This window comes from Triticum aestivum, chromosome 2B (assembly GCF_018294505.1).
Source record: "Triticum aestivum cultivar Chinese Spring chromosome 2B, IWGSC CS RefSeq v2.1, whole genome shotgun sequence".
NCBI classification, from domain to species: domain Eukaryota; kingdom Viridiplantae; phylum Streptophyta; class Magnoliopsida; order Poales; family Poaceae; genus Triticum; species Triticum aestivum.
Window position 1 is genome coordinate 603,865,151 of NC_057798.1, and position 7,583 is coordinate 603,872,733.

Consider the following 7,583-nt stretch of genomic DNA (forward strand, 5'->3'; position numbering starts at 1 on the left):
CAATGAATTATCATTACCAGGCCCATTGTCTTTGCAATCTGTTCTATTTTAATTCAGTGTGACGTGTTTTTCTCATTTGTTGGTCAGTCCATTATTCGTGTCTCTTGCCAATGCTATGGCTATTGTATTTATTTCTATTGGCATACATTGTGTGAAGAACAACGAGTTGCTTCAATGCCACTTTGTCATGGACTCATGGTGGATGAAGGGGTCGATGATTATAGTGAGCTTGGCTTTTGAACTGGACATGGTTGGTTTGATTTTCATTTTTGTGCATGTGGTTTCTGGTTTGTAGGCTCAAGTACTCTATTCTTTTCACATCTGCAATGATGCCTAACTGTTTTTTCATGGTGTCCCTTTCATATTTCTGTAGATGTGATTGTATAGCAACGGCGGTATCACCAGCTATCACCATCAATGTGAAAGGACGTCCAACATTGAAGAGAACCTTGCGACTAATACAATGTCTCGCTTGCTTTACTCTGTGATAACCACGGCTTCGAGATTTTTCTTATGCATGACCTGAATTTCTCATGCCGGGAGTATTCGCAAAAAAAAAAAGCTTCGCTTCTAATTGTGTTTTCTCATTTCCAGGGAGGTGGCTACAATAGCTATTTGGAGTGAAAATGTTGAAGCTTTTGATGCAGACATACTTATTCATTAGTTCCAGGGAATAATAGGTGAGGCCTGCCAATGTCATCTTAGATATTTCTCGCAAAAAAAAGTCATCTTAGATATAGTGAAGGTTGTATATTTTTAGTTAGACTATTTGTATGCATTTGTTATACAAATCATCATGGTGGGATGGCAAGCAAATCATACAAATACCTTCACTCTACAAACTTTGTCATCTTTTCCCGAGTAGATATTTCATCCAAGAGTTAAATAGTTTTTGTACGAATTTTTACTATGTTCTTCCGTAATGACAAACTTTGGTGTTTGCACCTTCATTTTCAAATAAACCTCTAATATCTAGAGATGTTACTGGCTTGAAGTGAGTTATTGTAGAATTGTTCAGGTAGAATATTTTGTTGTTGAAAGTTAAAGACATCTTGGTTGCATGTAATAGTCAACATTGTGTCCCCATTTACAAGTAAAACGGTGCAGCAAAGCGCGCGTCTGCTTCTAGTCTTATACCAAGCACGCTACCCGCTTGCTCGCCGGGGCGACACACGAACACGGAGCGGGCCATCCATTTTAAGCGTGAGCATCGGGCGGTACCCCATCATCGAGTCGCGCTCCCACATCTCAAATCTGTAGAGGCAGAGAAGAACAGCCGCAAATATCTTCATCTGCCTGTACGCAAACTCCTTCCCCAGGCAGATCCGAGGCCCCGCCTATGTCAAACAACAGCACAAGCATACACGTCACGTGAATATGGATAACTCTATCTGAGCCAGGTCGTCGTGTAGTCCTGTGATGATTTAGTTATGTGTCCCACCTGGAATGCCGTGAACTTGTAGGGGCTCTCCGGGACGAACACGCCGTCGCCGTCGAGCCACCGATCCGGCCTGAACTCCTCGGCGTCGTCGCCCCACAGGAACTTCATCCTGCCCATCGGGTACGGCTGGTAGTTCACCATGTCCCCTTTCCTCACGGCGTGGCCGTCCGGCAGCGTGTCATCAGAAAAGCAGTACTTGACATCCTACACCAACAAAACCATACTAATCGTGACGTCCGGGCCACATAGCACACAAGGAAATTAATGCGCCAGGGATCGGGTCAACTCACGATGGGCACCGCCGGGTACAGCCGGAGGGTCTCCGTCAGCGCGGCGTGGAGGTACGGCATGTTGCTGATGGCGTCTTCTGTCAGGCACGCCGTGAGTTCTTGGACGCCGACGTCCCGGTCGCCGCTGGTGGCCTCGCGCACCTCCCTCGCGATTTTGTCCTGGATGCGCTGGTTGCTGCACAGCACGTAGAGGAACCACGACAGCGTCCCCGCCGACGTGTCGCGGCCGGCGATCACGAAGTTCAGTATGATGTCCCGGAGGTACTTGTTGTCGAAGCAGCCGGGGTCTTTCTCCCTCTCCAGCAGGAATCTCGACAGTATGTCCTCTTTCTTGGCCTGCCAAGTCAGTAAATGTCACGACGCCAGGCCAGATTTGGTACTGCCAGGCGGCGATGCGATGTTCGCAAGAGGAAAAGAGCTTACGAATTCGTGTTCATCTCTGCCCATCTGCTCGACCTTCTTGTCGATGACGGCGTACACGAAGTCGTTGATGGTGCGCACCGACCGCTTCATGGCCGCCTCCGACGAGACGTTGAGGAGCCTCTTGGCCTTCCAGAGCGGGTCGAAGAACCGGTACAGCACCTGCTCGTTGGCGTCGTCGAACGCCCGGGCGAACGCCGCGCTCTCCTGGCTGGACTGGGACAGCCCGCCCAGGTTGACTCCGAACCCAATCGTGAAGAGATCGAGTCCAGCGTCGACCGCATGAACAGATCGTGCATGTCCACCCTCTCCCCGGCGGCGGCGGCGGCGGCCACGATGCCCGCGAGCTCGGCGGCCGTGGTCCCGGAACACGCCGCTGCTGTACTCGCGGAGCACCCGGGTGGAGAACTCGAAGCTCGCGACCTTGCGCTGGTGCCGCCACATGGCGCCGTCCACGTTGAAGATGCCGTCGCCGAGGAGGTCCTCCAGCACGTCGTGGGTCATGGTGCCCTTGCCGTAGTTGGCGAAGTTGGTGCGGAGGATGTACTCGACGTTGGCGGGCTCGACGGTGTACACGTAGTTGCAGGTCGGGGTGAGCATGCGGAAGGTGCGGTACCTCTGGGAGAGCTCCGTCTGGTACTCGGCCAGGCGGCCGAAGTTGAAGAGCTGGTGGAGCATGGTGCCGGCCACTGGCGGGTAGTTCCGTCGCTTGCCGAGCAGGGCGTGGCGCGCCAGGTACAGGGCCAGGAGGAGCAGCGAGAGCGCCAGCAGCGTGGGCTGCTGGCTCAGCGGTGGATCCATGGCCGTGAAGCGCCGCTCGGTCACGGTGCGGAGGACGCCGGGTGCGTCGCCGGGCGTGCTGGCGTGTGCAGTGTGGATTGTGGAGAATGAAGGCTTGGATGCGAGTGCGGTGCACATGAACGGGCAATTTGGTGCCGGGTGTGCGCCTTGTGTTCGTCTTCTCGTTTTCAATACACGTGAAGAAGACGCAAACCAGATCGTTGAGTCGACGTGCCGTTTGAGTTAACTATAATGACGACAACGAACACATATAATACAGTAAGAAAGTTTGGAACGAAAAGGAATAGCCAAAACCTCAGAAAAATCCAACAGTTGCGTTGTAAATTGTAAACCCCACATCATGATTCAGGACAAGCCAATTGGGTGCTTAAAATAGGCAGAAGTCAGATCTGAATAGGTCATCGCTTCGTTTCGTCTGCTTCCACTTCCGAGTAATCTCATTGTTAGAGAAAAAAACGAGAGCCCTCCCTCAAAAAAAAAAAAACGAGAGCCCGTGGAGATATCCTTTTTGCCTTTTTTTTTCTTCCTTTGCACCCACACATAATATTAATCAATGTGCGTCTTCGTTTCATACGAGCGATTATTGAGAAAGGACGATGATAGGCGTCGGTGCGTCAGCCCAAATTTAGGCCAGTCGCTGCCCTACTGTTCGATTCGCCCTGTTACGGCCGTCACATACTGGTCCTTCTCCTTCCTCCCTTCTATCAAGGCACGTGATCTGGAAACAACACCCCCCCCCCTCGGTGTTCGCCGGCCATCGCGTTCATCCCCCTTCCCGCCCATGCTCGTCGGTAGCGACCCCAACCCTCCATTGCCCGCCGTTTCGCCGCTCCTACTCGCCGGCCACTCGTGTCGACCACGCTTATCCCCCGACCGCCCCATGCTTCTGACATTGGTGACTGCAACTCACCCCGTCGGCCGCCCTTGCCACAAACTGGTTCGCTGGCATGGCCGGCCGCCCTTGCCGCAAACTGGTTCGCCGGCATGGTCGGCCGCCCTTGCCGCAAACTGGTTCGTCAGCATGGCCGACCGCCGCACGCAACATCGTTGGCCGCCGGTTGCAGCTCGATGCACGTCGTTCGTGCGTGGCCAGTCACCGTCGCCGTCACACGCCCTTGCAGCTTTTCTCAACGTCGATTCCAGATTTTGTGTCGCCGGTTCCAGCAAATTTCCTTCGTCCCAGCCACTTGATTCACCGGTTCCAGCTTTTTACTTCGCCAAAAGAAGCTTTTCTCAACGCGGGTGGAAGCTTCGCAGTGCCAGTTGTAGCAAAATCAGTCGTCGTCATAGAACCACACCCATTCCGGTTGCAACATAAAATTCTGCCGGTTCCAGCTTCTAAGACTGCCGGTTCCAGCAAAAATAGCTCGTCGGTGCCCCAACCCCATCGCTATTGTAGCAAAATCGATCACTGGTTGTAGCAAAATCGAACACCAGTTGTAGCTTTTGTGATTGCCGGTTGCAGCTCGCCGCATGGCTGTTTCCAGCACGCCAAGCAGTCGGTTCCAGCAAAACTCCATGGCAGGTTGCAATGTCGCCGTAGCAATTCTCCCTGGCTGTTCCAACATCTACCTTTGTCGGTCGCCACGGAGCAGTAAGAGATGCAGTTGAGAGAGGGAAAATTGAGGGGAGGACACTGGCTTGGGGGTCGGCTTCGGGAGTGCTCGTCGGAGAAGAGGAGGGGGGTTCGCTGGAGGAGATTGCCGGATCGAACTTCCATGGCAACTGGGGAGGTCGGGAAAAAGAAAGAAGACTCAGGAAAGGGAAGGAGAAGGACGCCGGGGTGGGGAAAGATATAACATGGTGGGCCCCTTGCGATTTGATTCGTTGTAGCCAGCGCGCCGAACACAAGCGTCTTCCATTGAGAAAACAATTTGAAAATCAAGCATCGGATTAATTTGAAAATCAAGACATGAATGTAATTAATTAGCAAAATTAACTACGTGTGCAATTAATTTGGTCCACCTAGAGATTTTTTGGTGCCGAATTAATGGAAAACCGAGTCATTAATGCAATTAATTGATTAGGCATGCAGTTAATTTAGAATGCATATAATTAGAGTGATGTAGAGATTTTTTTCTCAATTAGGCATGGAATTAATTAATTAGACAACCACTTAATTAAGCTCGTGAGTAATTAGACAACCAATTACTTATGCATGTAATTAATCAATCAATTAATTAGAAAGATATTTAATATGATCAAATCAATTTGAATGCGCTCAGGCTCTCGTTGACGTTGGCGATGGCTAGCAGGCTCATAACTATATGGTCGACCAACCTTTGTTAACATAAACAACGGTCACCATGCGCTCATGACATGTGTGACCAAGCGTTGGCCAAGATGGATGACAACCGTGATCTACACAATATCCACATGCTGAGATTGCGAAAACGTTCGTGTGTGAGGACCACAGTCGACGACGCTCGCGCGCCGAAAGTCGAGGGCTATAACTAAGGACAATCGGTCACACACAACCATGCTTGAAGTATTGTTTCATCCTATTACAACGCATGCGTATTTAGCTAGTTAATCAATAAAACAGAGTACATGATACGCCCAGCAAACTTTGTAGAAAGAAGCCCACATAAAACAATAGGTGAAGTATCTAGTAAAAATGACTTTTCAATGAAAATTTGAAAATTCCCACGCGAGCCATCAGATCTATAATAGACGCCACGAATTAAAGGCGGGATCCGTAAGCATCCCTATTCACGCAATGATTAGCCAAATCATTTGGGGATTTCCTTCCCCAACTCCGAGGCCGAGACTTCCCGCAGTGGCGAGACGCAAGGCGCGACGGCCACAACCGGCGGAGACGGGGGCGCGCACCGCGTCAGAGTTCGCTCTCATCAGCGGGGAGGGCTCACGAGAAGCCGGGGCGAAGACATCGTCGGGAGGAAGACGAGGATATCCGTGGCGGCCGAACATGCAGCTTGACCGGCGACGTAGACCGTGTGGCAGGGGAGTGGAATTGCATAGGTTACGCACACGCCGACCGCACCAGCCGTGGGGTGAAGTAAAGTGGTGCCATGCTATCAGCTCCACCAAGTTGTTGCGCCCAGTGATGGCGGGTGTGACCTACGAGTAGCCGCGTCCATCACATTAGTGTTCGGATGCATCGACCTCGAGCGGTAAGGCCAACTCCAATGCGCGACCCCAAATTGTCCAGCCGCGTCCATTTGGAGGTTAACTGACACAAATCGCGACCCAACGCGTGGGAGCAAACGAACAAATGTCCGTTTTTTTCCACCAGTGACCCATTCCCAGCCCAAATTTGGGCCGCATTTGCGTCGAAAAGGACAATGCATGGATGGGCGGGACATGCGCCCTTGTCCTCCCCTGGCTCTCCCGTTGAAGACACAATGTGCCCACTTTCCCTCCATTTCCCAAAACCCTCCCGTGCTCCCCTTCCCTCCCTCCTTCCATGGTCGGTGCTGCGAAGAAACCCGGCTACGAGGCCGCCACCACCTCCCACCCCACGACGAAGAAGAGGAATAAAGAGCGGTTGGAGCTCACGCTGGAGGAGGTCGTGCATCTAGACATTGAATCAGCCAAGAGGAGGGCCTGGCGGACCTGTTGCGGCGGAGAAGATCTCGCTACCGACTTCGCCGCCAAGGCCGCGCCCACATACCACAAGGCCGCTTTGGACCAGAACGAGACATCCTCGCCAAGGCCACATAGGCAGCGACGACGTAGGCCCTCGTCATGCTAGGGTTGTGCCGACCCGGGCCGACCATTCTCTCTGTCGTCGCCATGGCCGCGGTGAGCATAGACTCGTCGCCCGTTCGCCCTCCGTAGTACCAATCGCCGAGCTCCTACATAACACCGGAGACGCTCGGTTTTCATCCGCCGCTATTGCATGGCCAGACCCGGTTCTCCACATCGTCAGACGGCAGCCTAATCACGTCGGCCACCCTCGCCAACCTGGCCTCCATCGACCTCAATGCCACGCCTGGGTACAGTGGCGCTGGCTAGTCGTCCGGCGGTATGCAAAGGAAGCAGCCCCGTCGATTCCTACGGCCAACCTTCCCGACGCCCGCAACCTGTTCCACGAAATGCCCATCCCGACGCCGGTGGTCGACGACCCTAACTACACCGTGTTCATGGAGAACATCATCTAGGAGGGTCATGGCTAGGCCTTCCACCCCGATGGCCAAGGCTAAGGCTTCGATCCAGACAAGACCCAAAGCCAAGACAGTCACGGCCAAGATGGTGTCGACCACTACAGTGCCCACGAAGAAGAAGAGGCCGACGACCATGGCAAGTCATGGCATGAAGATGAGGACATGTATTGTGGAGATGAGGAAGAAGAGGTCGACATTGCGGAGGAGCTATTGTTTATCGATGAGCCCACCCAAAGAGCCTAGGCACAAAGGAGGAAGCAAAGCATTTGCACGGGATCATACAACAAAGAAGAGGACATGTTGATTTGCGAGGGTTGGATAGAAATAGGCCAAGATCCCAAGACCGATGTCGAGCAAAAAGGATTCGTCTTTCGGACGAGAGTTCATACAACCTTTCATGAACGGAGGAAGTTTGCGCCCTATAAGTTTGCGAGCAATCATGGCATCAACTCGAGAGATGGGGGTTCATTCGACAAGAATGCAACAAGTATTATGCTGCGGTTG

At 52.5% G+C, this 7,583-nt stretch overlaps 1 pseudogene; it reads right to left on the reverse strand.

Moving 5' to 3' along the window:
• Positions 1-1,002: 1,002 nt before the first annotated feature.
• On the reverse strand, positions 1,003-3,104 carry LOC123041758 (cytochrome P450 704C1-like; annotated as a pseudogene).
• Positions 3,105-7,583: the final 4,479 nt, after the last annotated feature.